Source organism: Canis aureus, chromosome 7, assembly GCF_053574225.1.
Source record: "Canis aureus isolate CA01 chromosome 7, VMU_Caureus_v.1.0, whole genome shotgun sequence".
NCBI classification, from domain to species: domain Eukaryota; kingdom Metazoa; phylum Chordata; class Mammalia; order Carnivora; family Canidae; genus Canis; species Canis aureus.
In genome coordinates, this window is record NC_135617.1 from 68207854 (window position 1) to 68223196 (window position 15343).

At 45.6% G+C, this 15343-nt stretch overlaps 1 protein-coding gene and 1 long non-coding RNA gene across 5 annotated transcripts in view; one reads left to right on the plus strand and one right to left on the minus strand.

Moving 5' to 3' along the window:
* Positions 1-13180, minus strand: part of ZNF76 (zinc finger protein 76) — a 34947-nt gene extending 21767 nt beyond the window's left edge. Inside the window, exon 1 of one of the 2 annotated variants that reach the window (XM_077904325.1) lies at positions 12982-13180. The gene's annotated coding sequence lies outside the window, so the exon portion shown is untranslated. Of the gene's footprint in view, positions 1-12867 lie in introns of both variants that reach the window. The other variant, XM_077904324.1, reaches the window with a different exon arrangement.
* Positions 13181-13238: 58 nt separating this feature from the next.
* LOC144317646 (uncharacterized) overlaps positions 13239-15343 on the plus strand; it is a 51493-nt gene continuing 49388 nt past the window's right edge. Inside the window, exon 1 of one of the 3 annotated variants that reach the window (XR_013383653.1) lies at positions 13239-13644. This is a non-coding gene — a long non-coding RNA (uncharacterized LOC144317646). The remainder of the gene's footprint in view (positions 13645-15343) is intronic. The other 2 variants (XR_013383654.1, XR_013383652.1) reach the window with 2 other exon arrangements.

The following is a 15343-nucleotide window of genomic DNA, read 5'->3' on the forward strand; positions in this document are numbered from 1 at the left end:
CCAGTGACCTAAGCCGGGTACAAGAGAGAGACAGACTGGGGGTTGTGGGAGGGGAGGGGAGGGGAGGGGAGGGGAGGAATAAGAGCCATGACCATGGGTAGGGAAGAATAGGGCATACTCCAGACTCTTCCAGAGCTTGCAGCCAGCTTGTTTGTTGCTTTTTAAAATGAACTTAAGCTATTGTTGGCTCTGATGCAGAAAAGAGCCCTATGGCTTCGTAATATATAAATGTTTCCTAATGTAAAAACCTAAATTATAATTTATCAGGGAGACAGAACATTTAGAAAAGCTTTTTGGGTACTTCGGGTCTTAGGTCTTTCTATGAAACAAGAAGTGCTTCAATTGTCTCCTCAAAGCAGAAAGACAGACAATGAAAGACAAGAAACTAAATGGCAGCCATAAATTTGTGTCTCTCTACTTTGGCAAGGTTCATGTCTAATCTGACCCATACCCAAGCTAGGCTTCGCCTTGACTACAGGCACCTGTTCACTCTTCCATCATTTTCTGGCAAACCCAGACTCCGTGGACATTTGGAACAAGGCTTTCTGTGCTCTGTTTCAGCCAGACCAGAGGATAACTGTATTCAGCAGCCAAAAGACAAACAACCCCCCACCCCCAAACAAAACAAAACATCTGCTTGGAAAGAGAAGAATGTTTAACTTTGCGGGGGAGGGGGGTACACAAGACTTTCACTCAGAAAATTCCTCATTTGGAAATAAAACTCAGAGGGGACAGAATTGTATTAAGTTGGGAGAGACAGAGGCTGAGCGAGTCACGGGCAAACAAATGAGAACCAGATTTGCAAGAGCTGTATTAAAATGATTCAGTATTTGTTATTATAGAAAATGACTTCAATGCACACACAAAAACCCTAGTGGAACAGGCTTGGTTCTGTGGGTTTCCAAACACTAAAGAGAAAACAGGAAATTAATAACAGAAACTTGCACACACACATTTAAAACATCAGCTAAACATCTCTTTGCAAAATGCACACTGATTTTAAAAGCTCAAATCACTTTTTAGTATGGTTCCTATTTGGCTACTACAATTTTATAGATTTGAATTAGTCACAGAAGAGAGAGTAATTAGGCAAACTGGATTATTTTTAATTCCAAAAGGGCAATGAAAATGCAGACTCCTTTACTGCAGAACAGAATTCATTTAAACTAAAACAGGCAACTTAAAAACCTAATTTTCAGTTGAAATTTAAGGTGAACTTTAACACCTTAACGCCCAACATGGAATCATGGCTGTTTCAAATCCACATTTAGTCCATGGAAAGAAAAGTCCAGAATAAAGTCATTTTGGAAAGGTGTGTTTTATAACAATATGCACATTTATACAGATTTTATCAAGTTATATCTGACTTTGTTTCTGGAATTCAGCTTGGGGTCACTGCTGGCTTGGGAAGGGTTATTTGAAAATGAAACATGCCATCAGCCATCAGGAGGGACTGGATCATCATAGTTATTTAGGATCATCATGTTATTTAAAAACATCACCCTGGGACTAAAAGGTTAAATTTATTCTATCAGTTTGGAACAATAGTCAAATCTCAACTAGGAAGAGAAGATAGTTTTCACTTTTGACGCAAAAGAAAATCAAGTCAGAAGAAGAGTCAGGTTTAAAAAAATCAGTATTAAGGCAAATACTAAAGAAAATATAAGACATGATATTAAAAACACATGCAATTTAAATATACACTTAAAAATGGTGAAGACAGTTATGTGTATTTTACCACAATAAAAAAAATGATGTGGAAAAAAAAACCACACGTAGACACATACATATTTAAATTTCCAAGAACAATATCAAATTCCCACTGGACACATAACAATATGAATTCATGCAAGGAAAATGCTAGTAGTAAATAAATAATGCAAAAAAGGCTCACTCTCATTAGTAACTGAAGTACAAGAACGAACAATCACAGTGGTATAATTCTTATTCCATTACCATAAATCAAAGTAAAAGTATTAACATCCTACAGCCAATGAGATACCACTACACACCAATCACAATAGCCCAAATCCAAACAGCAATAACACTCAATGCTGACAAGGATGTGGAGGAACAGGAACTTTCATTCATTGTTGGTGGGGATGCAACATGGTACTCTGGAAGACAGTTTGGCAGTTTCTTACAAAATTAAAGTCTTACTAAATGATTCAGCGTTCCTACTCCTAAATGGGTTGAAAACTCATGTCAACAGAAAAACTGCACGTGGATATTTACAGCAGCTTTATTCATAATTGCCAAAAGCTCGAAGCAACTAAGGTGTCCTCCAATAAACAAACTGTGGTACACCCAGACAATGGAATATTATTCAGTGATAAAAAGAAATGAACTATTAAGACACAGAAAAGACATGGAGGAAATTTACATGCATTTTACTAAGTGAAAGAAGCCAATCTGAAAAGGCTACATACAGTATGGTTTCAACTATACAGCTTCTGAAAAGGGAAAACTTTAGAGACACTAATAAAATCAGCGGTTGCCAAGGGTGTGGTGGGGGAGGGGGTGGGAAGAGAGGAGGGATGCATAGATGGAGCCTAGAGCATTTTTAGGGCAGTGAAATGGTTCTGTAATGGTCAATGGACACCTGACATTATGTATTTGTCAAAACCTGTAGAATATACAGCACAAAGAGTGAACCATAATGTAAACTATGAACTTTGGTTAATAATAATGCATCAATATTAATTCACCAATTATAGCAAATATACACCAATGCAAGATGCTACTAATAGGGAAAACAGAACTGGAGTGGGGAAGGGGGTGAATGGGAACTCTGCATTTTATTTTAATTTGGACTTTATTTTTTTTAAGATTTTATTTATTCATGAGAGAGAGAGAGAGAGAGAGAGAGAGAGGGGCAGAGACACAGGCAGAGGGAAAAGCAGGCTCCATGCAGGGAGCCCGATGTGGGGTTTGATCCCAGGACTCCAGGATCACGCCCTGAGCCCAAGGCAGACGCTTAACTGCTGAGCCACCCAGGGATCCCAACTCTCTGCATTTTTAAATTTTTTAAAATTTTATTTATTTATTCATCAGAGAGACACACACAGAGAAGCAGAGACATAGGCAGAGGGAGAAGCAGACTGCCCACAAGAAGCCTGATGTGGGACTCGATCCCGGACACCGGGATCACACCTTGATCCAAAGGCAGATGCTCAACTGCTGAGCCACCCAGGCGTCCCTCTGCATTCTTTAAAAGATTTCATTTATTTACGAGAGAGAGAGAGAGAGAGAGAGAGAGAGAGAGAGAGAGAGAAAGAGAACGCACAGGTGCGTGCAAGAGCAAAGTGTGGGGAGGGGCAGCAGTTGAAGGAGAAGCTGACTCCCCACTGAGCAGGAAGCCCAATGCAGAGCTCAATCCCAGGACCCTGGGATCATGACCTGAGCCACCCAGGCACCCCCAGAACTCTCTGCATTTATATTCAATTTCTCTATAAACCTAAAATGCTCTAAGAAATAAACTGTCCATCCATGTCGGCAAGGTCAGGAGGCAGGCACAAATGGGCTTGCAGATGGCACTAGAGACTGCTCCAGGCTCTTCAGAGGACAAACCATCAATGCTTAACCCCACCGGGGAAGGTTCAGGATCTCAGATCTAAGAACCTCATCTTCATAATTCATTCCGCAAAAAAGAATGCACAGAAAAAAACGCTACTGCACAGGATGCTTGTTTAAGCTTTTTGGACAAGAACCATGAGGACCATCTGAATTAATGGAGGAAAGTTAACAAATGAACACTAAGTGAAACAGGACATAAGGTTGAACACTCATCCAGTTTCAACTTGCAGACACCTTAACTTCAAGTCAGTTTCAACTTGCAGACACCTTAACTTCAAGTGAGGTGAGAACCAAAGAGGCCAAAAAGAAATGAACAGTTGCACTAAAAGGGGTATAACCTTTAAAAAAGATAAAGTTGCTGAAATGATAAGAAACCAGCATGGAGCTGAGAGGTACTTCTCCAGTGAACACTAAACACATTTGCTTGGTTGCAAGCTCCTCCCTCACAGGATCTCCCTTTATTTCCCCCACAGCCCTCCCAAGTCCTGCAGAAAAAGATGTCTAGGGACACCTGGGTGGCTCAGCAGTTGAGCTCCTGCCTTCAGTCCAGGGTGTGATCCTGGAGTGCCAGGATCAAGTCCCACGTTGGGCTCCCTATGTGGGGCCTGCTTCTTCCTCTGCCTGTGTCTCTGCCTCTCTCTGTGTGTTTCTCATGAATAAATAAAATCTTAAAAAAAAAAAAAAAAGACATCTATTTCTCCTTTAATTCATGCCAGTCTAAGAACTGAGGTAGGAAGTTTCTTCCTCTAAGATTTTCCTTTCTTCTAACCACCAGAGTCTGGTGGCTACGTTTTTAAGTGTGGTATTCCTCAAAGTGGGGCTGTGCTGTGTTTTGTGTGTCCTGCAGAATAGTGTGTCAAGGTGGGGCCCCGTTGCTCAATATCCTATGTTGATCTGTATAGTTTTAACTCAGAGCAATGTCTATGAGGCTGTGGGGGAAACACACAGACTCTTCTACTGCCGGTGGGGAGTATACATTGGTATGAGCTCTACGTAGGACAATTTGGCAGTATTGATCAAAAGTACAAATGTATGTACCATCTGACCCAGCAATTTCATGTCTGGTCTGCAGGAAGACACGCATGTCTGGACAATGACACAGGTTAGTTATGGCACCCCTATATGTAGTAATAGCGAAAACATTAGAAGCAGTATAAATGTCTCTCAATATGGAACTTTAAATTTATTTTTAATTTTTAAAAACAATTTTTTTCAATATGGAACTTTTATACTATGCAGACATAGGTAAATGAGGAAGGTGTTTACATATTGACATGCAAAGATCACCAAAACATATTCAATTTAAAAAAATGGGAAGGTATAAAACAGTGCCTTCTGTATGACATCACTGGTATCCAAAAATCTGAGGAAAGACAGTCAAGAAATTACTAACTAGGGTCACCTGTAGAAGGGTAACTGAGTGGGGGAAGAGCAATACAAGGTTGACTTTTCACTGAGCTTAGGTCTCATGAATGGATTATCTATGTAAAATAAACAAGTACAAATGAAGGAATAAAAAACAGTCTGAAAGCATGTCTTGCACTTTTGGTTGGCTACAGGAATATTTATGATTCTCCATTCATGAGGCATAGCTCAGTTCAGTACTGACAGCATAGATTCCAGGTTATAGATTTGCAGGAAAACCAAGCCTGAAAACATAGCTTCACAATTCATGGATCATATGGAAAAGTGATCAAGCTGAACATGAGGCAACTGCAAATTTGCACAGGACCTGAGGACATGCTGGCTCTAGCATACATGGCCCTCGCCAGGTCATAAGGGCGGGTTCCGCTGAAGTGGTGGCTAGGTACGGGTTTTCTCCCTCATTGTTTCTGTGGCCTCAGACAGTACTTCCTTCCTAGGTTGAGAGGATGATATCCTCAAAGAGAACTCTGATTTCAGATATATCCTCCACATCTAAGACTCAGGCCAGTTCTACAATTTCACAGAGCCCTCATTTCCTTGGTTCTTACCATAAGTGCATGGGAGTCATGCTTTATCAACTATCCCACAGCAGCAGGGGCTTCCAACAAATACAGTGAGAAAAAGTACCAAGCTAGCAAGTTCTATCTGGGCTTCTCAGAGATGAACCATATCCTGAGGGCAAGTTCAGGGCGAATGTTAATCCAGAGGTACCAGAAGAAGTGCTCTGACTTCCAGCTGGTGACATTCTAATGTGCTGTGAGGCTTTGTACATCACATCCAACAGCCCACATCTTTCTGATTCTGAGCTATAAGTGAGGAGCTTAAATAAGCCCTGCAGCAGCAAAACAGAGACAACCATTTAGGATCTGTGAGACCCTCAGGTTGACACACGTTTCTTTACCTTGACAGAGAGCTGCCAGAGCCAAGAGGTGTCTGAGGTTTTGTCCGTAGCTTAAGGCCATAGGATAAAGACAATGGCTTCAGCTGCACTTGGATTTTATCTCAGTGGTTTTGTTTCATTCACCAGGACAAAACTTCCCCATTCCATTAAAGAAAGATGATTACATATCCACTCTAAACAAATTTTGTGGGTGACCTGTCAATGGAGATGGACTATATCTTGTACTCTTATTTAGTTGGTCAGAGACTCTCCTTATAATATAAACATTGACATCTGAATGACACAAGGATAAACAAGGCACAGCCACTGCTTCTAGATGCAGCAAAGGAATTACTCTGCCACAGTATGTGTCTTCCTTAAATCTGACTCTTCTGGGGGGAAAATAACACACTCCTACTTTCTGTTACACTGCTTATAACTTAGTTTCTGGAGAGCATGCACTTTGGCGTAATTAGCACCTAACGAAGAATGCGGCCACAGATTCCAAATGAATAATATTATTAGATCACATAGCTAATCAAGCTCTTTAGCTCAAATTTGAATCCTAAGTCAACTCCACTTACTGTGAATTAGATCTAATTGAAACTCCTGAGGCAGGATTTGAAACTACTATAGAACAATGAGCTCTGGGGCGTCTGGGTGGCTCAGTTGGTTAAGTGTTTGCCTTCCGCCCAGGTCCAGATCCTAGGATCGAGCTCCGTGTTGGGCTCTCCACTCAGCGGTGAGTCTATTTCTTCCTCTTCCCCCAGCTTGTGCTCTCCCTGTGCGCCACTCTCTCCCAAATAAATAAAATAGTTAACAAAACAAAAACCCATGAGCTCCTAAAGAGAAGATCCTAGCAGAGGAGTATATGTTGAGTGTAAGAATGAAGGAACAAAGAAACAGAGTCCTACCACCCCAGGAACAATGACCACTTTCCCTCACTTGGAATATCATCTTGCCTCATCTCTGACATCCATGTTCACTTTTTTCCCAGACCCAGGTTAGGATCTGTGAGACCCTCACTTGACACACGTTTCTCTACCTTGACAGAGAGCTGCCAGATCAAGAGGTGTCTGCGGTTTTGTCCGTAGCTTAAGGCCATAGGCTTAAAGCCTGCAAAAGCACAGGCTTTCCCCGGCTAATGTCACACCAGACCACCAGCCTCTGGCCTGTTTCCTCCACATTTAGCAGCGAAGTTGCACCAGACAAACTAGTCTGTAGTGTTACCCGGGGGCATGGATGCATCTTCTCCACCACTGTATCCTGTGTCGAGCACTCACTGGATATTACTTTAAGGAATGAAGGAAGGAATCTTATGACCAACACTGCTACCTGGTGTAGGGCTCAGCAGTTTTCAAAATGCTCTCAAATACACAGATGTTATCTTGTTTACTCTGAGCCCTAATTCACTGACTCTCACAATGAGTGTGGGCTGAGAAGAGCGCTCATTTCTAGTCTAATGCAGTCATTTTGCAGATGAAGTTCTGGAGGCCAGAGCTGTGGGAAGAGTTCCAAAGGATCACCAACTAGCTGGTGGCAGAGCCAGGCCTCACACCTGAAATGCCAGTGTTCTTCCACTGTACTGCCTTGTCTCTTGCTCAGGAAATAGTGTTCTTTCAGTTCTCAGGAGAGCAGAAATTTACACGTCTAACAGACTTGTCTATCCAGCTGCTTATGCAACATCTCGAGTCCCCAAACACCTGAAACTTGACACATTCACAAGTGAATTCCTTATCTACCCCTTCTCACATCTTGCCCCCTCCTCTTGGCTCCCCTATTTCAGTAAATTAGAACTCCATCCTTTGGGTGCTCAGGCCAAAAATTAGGGAGCTATCGTCAATTTCTCTTTTCTAATCCATTGGCAAATCTTGTTGGCTCCTCTTTCAAAATATCCAACCACTTTTCACTCTTCCACTGCTTTAACTTTAGGTCCAAGGCATCAAGTTCCCTTGCCTGGACTCTTTTTTTTTTTTTTTTAATTTATTTATGATAGTCACACACACAGAGAGAGAGAAAGGCAGAGACATAGGCAGAGGGAGAAGCAGGCTCCATGCACAGGGAGCCCGACGTGAGATTCAATCCCGGGTCTCCAGGATCATGCCCTGGGCCAAAGGCAGGCACTAAACCTCTGCGCCACCCAGGGATCCCCTGCCTGGACTCTTATATTAGCCTCCTAACCAGTTTCCCTCCTTCCACTCTCGCCTTCTACAGGTTATTCTGAACAAAGCAGCCAGATGGTCCTGAATGTCAGATCATGTCACTTAACTGGTTAGAACCCTCTAATGGCTCCTCTCTCTTAATGCACAACAAAATGCTAACATGACCTGCCACCAATTCTCTCCCACCTGCCCCATCTTCTGCTCTGTTTTTCCTGTTTTATTCTACTGAAGCCATACTGGCTAGTGTCTTTGTGTTCCTCAAATATAGAATATAGAAGGCATACTCCTGCTCTGAGGCCTTTGCACTTGCTATTCCTTTTGACTGGAATACATTTCCCCCAGATGTATGCTTGACTCACTCCTTAACTTCCTACAAGTTTTTGCTCAAATGTTGCCTTTTCAGTGAGAACTTCCTTACCCACCCTATTTAAAATTTAAAACTCTGACTCCTGGTACTCTCTTCTCTGCTTAATTTCCTCAACATAGACTTTACTTATTATTATATGTCTAGCAAATTACCTGGCCTCTAGCAGATAGTCAGCAAACATTTGGCAATGAGAAAGAATGAATGGAATGAATGAACGAGCATCCATATCGTTAAGATATCCCAGTACCCGAAGGCCTTATGCCAGAAGGAGAAGATCCTAGTTGAGCTCTGGTCTCTCCTTCACCTACCCCCACTCCTTACCTTCTCAGGTTCAGGGCAATAGGTGCTTATTGCCAGCATGTTACAATATCCGGGCCACTGGTACACAATTCTGCAGGGTGCTAATTTTTGTTATTTAGCATCCTGCTACTCACAAACAGAAGAGGTCAGGGATAGGTTAGACTAAATATACTACCTAACTACCTAAATATACTACCTAACCTAGATAATAGTACTGACTCAGTAACATTTGTGTTGAGGTGTTTTCCAAGGAACAGTGCTAAGTTTGCACTTGTTCATCTAGCTGTCTTTTTTTTTTTTTTAACTTCTATTATGGATTTCAAACATACACAAAACTAGAAAGAAGAGTGTAACATGTCTCATGAACCTATTATCCAACTTCAACAATTGCCAACATTTTGCCAATTTGGTTTCTCCTATTCCCTGGTTGTCTTTGCAAACCCCAGTAAGTATTTCACCTGGCTGTTTTCTTGAGAACTGGTCTGTATATAACAGACCCTGGCCTTGTTACCACTGTATTGCAAGAATGGCAACCAATCTCTCTAGTCTTACCAGATATATAGTCAAAACAAATACTATGCCCATTCCCCCACTTGACAGACTGAAAAAGGAAGTGTCTAAATTCCAGTCTGTTTAAATCAAGGGACTTGCCCATTATTCGTCTGCAGGGATTTGGGGGGAGGGATTCTGGGTCTACAAAATGAACACTGACATGACCTGTTTTTACTTGTTTGCACCTGATACAGAATTTCTGAGGGAGTCCATTCAATTCAGTCAGTATTTACAGACCACCTCATAATACAAGGTATCAGAGCAAGATGATAGAAGACAGAGAAAACCCAGCCTCTGTGGGGCTGGGGAGTGGGTGAATACCCAAATCATTAAGATATGCGGCAGAAGTTCTGTGACCTAAGAAAGATTAAGCAAGCCTAAGGCAAAAGCTTCTTTTACAAGTCAATTTGTAGACTCCAGGGTTTACTCTTTCCCTAAGTCTAGGTTTACTGTTATTTATTGCTATACAGCCAACAAGAACATCACAGGAGACCTGGGAATTTAGTGATCCACAGAACAGACTTTGCGATGTGGATCTTTAATGTCACATTTTGCTATTCACTGTCCAGTGTTCTGGTGGGAGGGAACTGGAAAGTCCTCCCAGAACTTGGAAAACAATGGGGCTAATTCAATGCCGGCAGAAGCTAACACCCAAAACATTCCACCCTGAGGGCATATACACCAAGCAGCTTCAAAAATCAAATGGGATTGTGGGAGTGTGTCAAGGAGACAATGCTAGATCAATTCTGGATTTCTAAGATCTCTCTCCTTGTTACCTAAAGGACTGTGATCTGGTGATCTATGATGAGAAGTTCCCAGAGAAGAGTGTAGTTCTTTGGACAAACCAAAGAAGCCAATGAGGTTTGGATGGACAGTGCGGTGTATGAATGTAGGAGAGCTGAGAGTGGCAGGGTCATTCATGTGGCCCTGGAGTTAGATGCACAGAAGAGTGGGAAAAGGGAGAATTGGGATGAGAGGGACGTTTGCATGATAATCAATGTTATCAAAATTGATGCGGTGAGGATGGCTGGGAAAAAAAAATAAGAGGAAGGATGCTGAGTACTGTGAGAAGTGGCAGGGATACAGGGAGGGGAAACAGGGTGAAGACAATTCTGGTTTGAAACGGAGCTCACTGATGACAAGGAGGAGGATGCCCAGATGAGATCTGGGGATATGGGAGGCAGGATCTTATAGGATACTGTGCAGAAGGTGAAGAGGGGTCTTAGAATAGGAGGGTGTAGAGGTTATGAAAGATAGGTTCATGTCAGGACGGAAGGGGCTCATTTCACTGAAGCTGGGGAAGTCACTAGGTAAAAGGGCTAAAGGCTCTGGGTAACAGGACATGGCTGAGGATGGTTGAAAGGAGGCAGCTAGAATACTGAAAAGTGACTGAAAATAGGAAATCCTATGAGGAAAGATTACTGGGCCTCAGGGTTTTAGAGTATTTGAACTCCTGGTGGGGAAGAGACTTAGCAGGATGAGTCAGTTTGGGGAAAAGTGCCAGGAAGATGGTAGCCCCTTTAGGGCGAGTGAGATTGTGGAGTAAGGACTGTGACAGGCTATGTGGAGAAAAGACGAAGAAAAGTATTAAGGTGCAGGGGTCTCAGGCAATGTGGGGCAGAAAGTCATGAACCATGGGTTGAGGAAGTCACTAAGCCATGGGGTGAAGGGTAACAGAAAGTTTGGGGGTCATGACATAGGTTGATGTTGGGCTTAAGAATCATTAGAAACTAAGGAACAAGGGGCTCTGGGTGATCTGGAAAACTCTGCCGGTCCTGGGGGCAAGAGAGGCAGCGGAGCAAGTGGGTTTGGAAGATGTGGGCTCAAATACTCGCTCTGCTACTCATCTGTTTTGGGTTATTTATTTAAAACCAAACCAAACCAACAGAAATGTGAAATGGTGGTGGATACAGTAATAATCAACTCTTGGTGATTTACCCTTGTTGAAGAGTAAATTTAATTTAATACATACAGGCATGGCACACAGCAGGTGCTCGGCCAATCATAATTAAAGAGATATGAAGTAAAGAATCAGAGGAGGCCACAGCAGAAGTATGAGATGGGGATTCCACGAGTTCAGTGGTGGTGGTGAAGTAATGTAACGTATGGGCCCTGTCTTCAATGTTGAATCCCTAGTTACCCAGGACAGAGTAAGAGCCATAAGAGTTTCTCAGCTTATATCTAAGGGTTTCCATGGGCCAGGCATGGTGCCGAGTGCTTTGCATGCACCATCTCAGGCAAGATTATCATTTTCCCTTAGCAGAGGTGGAGGCTGAGGATTCAGACAGGCTAAATGCCATGCCTGAGGTGCCACAGCTGAAGAACCAGAGTCAGACTACAACCAAGGTCTCTCATCACATCAATGCTCCTAGCTGAAGCGCTCTGCTACCCTGCTTTGCAAACATGTTAACTGATGGGCCTGATCAAAGGAAATGGGAATGGACTATTCAAAGTGTAGGGTACGGGGTCATGAGAGTGAGGGAATAAGGTTCATGAAGCGAGTGGGCCCTAAGTGAGGTTACAAGAGTAACTTTCTAGGGAGGGTACAAAAATGATTGCAAACAAATATTATCTTGACTGAGAACTGCAGAATTTTACAGCTGGAAGGAAACTCTGAGATCACTTTACTCAACCTTATCAACAATACAGATGAGAAGCTGAGCCTCAGCGAAAAGGAAGCTGTCCTAGGTCTCCAAAGCACAACAGGGTCAGAGCTGGAACTTGAGTGTGGGATCACACACTCAATCCAGAGTTCTTTGATGCCTCCAACTACTACTACCACTACTTCATATTCATCGCTACATCTTCCTGAGTATCAGCACGGTGCTCGGGCACTTGTAAGTCATGTGCTGATTGATATTGAGGGGCTGAGGGTGCAGAGAGGGATGTCGGTGGGGGTAATTTTAGGGTGAAGGGGGAGCATGGAATGAAGATCATGAGGCTACAGGGGAAAAGAAGGGGTTAGATATTGAGGGTTCTGTAGAAGACGACTGGGTGGGAAATTATTGGAGTACGGCTTAAGTTACCAAGAAAGGTCTGAGGGGCGTCACCAAGTTTGTGGGTCAACACGGGGTAGGACCGTGGGAGTTACCGGACCAATGGGGTCACTGAAAAGGCTGGGGGGGGGGTCACTTCGGAGGGGTGTGGGGGTCTCGGGTCTTGAGTCATTGGTTTAGAACTGAGGGAGTTTCTGGGTTAGTGGATCCCTGGGCAGTGCTGGGGAAATTCCTGGATGGACAGAGTCAATGAATAAGAACTGAAGATTGCCTGGGCAGGTTTTAGGGTCAGTGGATGGTGTGTAGGGTCACAGAGGTGGAGGCGGGCGTGGGGTTTGGGAGCCTGGGTGGGGTTTAGAAGTCATGGGGGAGGCGTCCCAGGGCGGAAAGAAGGGGCAGGGATGGGGGCTGGGGGCTGGGGGCCGGGGGCCGGGGGCCGGGGGCCGGGGCCCGGGGTGGGGGAGGGGTCGGGTCGCCGTCTAGCCGCCCGGACGCTGGGCTAGGGCCGGAGGAGGGTGGGCACGCCGGGCTCGGGACCTTCCCGGGGCCCTGCGCCCGCCCGGCCTCCCACCTGGGCACGGTGGACCCACTCTTCCCGCAGCCACCAACCTGACAGCCCCCGAGGGCGACTCCGCCGACAGACCGCCATGCACCGGGCCCCGCCACCAGCGCCGGCCCCGCAACCCGCCTGCGCCATAGCCCGCCCGCCCGCGCGCAGCTTGCCTCGCGCGATATCCAGGTTCCAGGGCCGCCGCACTTTCCTCTCCTCGCGGCGCGCCTCTACCGGGCCCCGGAACCCGTATAGGAAATACAGGGCACGCTCCACCCCGCACCCCCCGTCGCCGCGGCAGCCGTCCTGCTTATCCAGGTTCCCGGGCCCCTGGAGCCGGTGCGGCCGGGCTCTGAACCGTGCCCCTCGGAGCCCCGCCCCGCCCCCCGGCCGGGTGACGCACTGCCCGCGAGGCCGAGCGCCCGGGGAGGGCGTGATGACGTCACGACGCCCCGGTCGGGGCCTGGGCGCGGCTGGCGAGCCGGGTCGTCGCCATAGCAATGGGGAGCCGCCCCCTGTCCCGCCGAGGGACTCGGTCCACCTGAGGCCCGAGGCGGGAACGGTGAGGAGCGGAGGCCGCGAGGGCTCCTCGCCGTCTCGTCGGCTGCCTGCGGGCGAGAAGGGCGCTTCAGGAGCCGGGGAGGACCGGAGGATTAGGTGGTGAGGGAAGCCATTCCCGGGGGTCTCACAGCCCGCCCTGGGGCTGCGGACCTTCTCGGGGTTCGGAGCCCCCGGGCTTCTGCTGAACCTAACCGCCCCGAAGCGCTTTACTGTGCGCGGCCCGCAGGCACTGCCTCCGATCTTCGAGCCAGCCCCCTTGAAGAAAGCAATTGCAGGTATTACTAGGCCCTTCTGGAAAGGGACGGCACCGAGGAGCCGCGAGGGACGTGCCTCTCCAGGGAGGGCGCCCTGACGGTCCTCGTGGGTTCTCTCACTCTCATTCCCCCTCAGCCCCACGCGCAGCCTTAAAACCAGCTGCTCCCCACGGGGCTTGCTTCGGGGTGAACCAAACCAAGCCCTTTTGCTACTAACCCCCCTCCAGGAGGGAAGGGCTGTGATGGGGGAATTTGCAGAAATCCAAGGGAACATTAAAAGGGAGCGAGAGGTTTTTGGTAAAACGTTAAAAATAACTGAGAGGAGTTAGATAAGGAACTGGTCAAGGTTGCTTCTTAGGAGAGGAACTGGGTGCCTGGAGGAATGAGGTGAGAAACTTTTCCCTCTCTGTCCTTTAGACTTGAACTTTTTTTCCCCCTTGTATCCTCCCTCCCCTCACCCCAAAAAATTTAACTTAAGAAAAAAAAAAAAAGAATTTTCAAAGGAAGTATTCTGATGAAATCGAAACATTCACAGGGCATCTGGGTGGCTCAGTGCTTGAGCATCTGCCTTTGGCCCAGGGTCGAGTCCCACGTCTGGCTCCCTGCATGGAGCCTGCTTCTCCCTCAGCCTGTGTCTCTGCCTCTCTCTGTGTCCCTCATGAAAAAAATAAATACATTTTTTTTTAAAGAGAAACATTTATAAAATACTGGATTTGGGGGCTATGGTAACTAAAGATGCCATTGAGGGCACTGACAGCATCTTTTTCTCCTCCCCTGTCAGCAGAGCTTAACCAGAAAGCTTGCTTTCCAATTTTAGGCATCGCCCCTTGCCTATCTTACTTGTTTTGACACAACCTTTCCAGAGGTGGGACTGGGGCCCAAGTTCTCATCGGATTCTTGGTTTCAGTGGGCAGTGAGTGACAATTGAGGGCCCCTGCTTACAGTTAATAACAGAGCCTTTATATACCCCTCAGTATAGAAATAAACAGCCTGACTAGTGTGGTGCCCCCTTCTGTTCCTTTTTGGTCAAAGTTTGACAAGTCATTTTACATACCTACCGAGAGAATACATAGCATGTCCTACAGCATAAACTCTTGGTGAGAAATAGAGTAGGGAATGGAACTCAGGTTGTCCTAGTTGTGTCCCTCCCCCCCCCCCGCACCTTTTTCCATAATAAAAAATACATTTGCCCTTTCTCACATTCCGTGCAGATGCCAATCTGATTGGCTCATGACCTCTCCTATTTACACAGTGAATAAAAACTGGGAAATCAGTGTGTGACTTTGTAGTAATAAAATTCTGATAGTGGGTAATTTCAGGTTCTTAGGAGAACTGGTGAGGAATATATTTTGGAGGGAAGGACTGGAGGTCATTCCAGACAGCTTATCTTCTGCCTTTGAGCCCCCATAGAGGCTAGTGGTCTTAAGATGTTTTTTTTTGTTTTTGTTTTTCATGGACTCCATTGAATAATTTGAGATGATTGTGTACCCTCTTGTTCATTTAAAAGTTGGTATCGGGGATCCCTGGGTGGCTCAGCGGTTTAGCGCCTGCCTTCGGCCCAGGGAGTGATCCTGGAGACCCAGGATCGAGTCCCACATCGGGCTCCCTGCATGGAGCCTGCTTCTCCCTCTGCCTGTGTCTCTGCCTTTCTCTCTCTGTATCTCTCATGAGTAAATAAATAAAATATTAAAAAAAAAAAAGTTGGTATCTAAATTTTCCA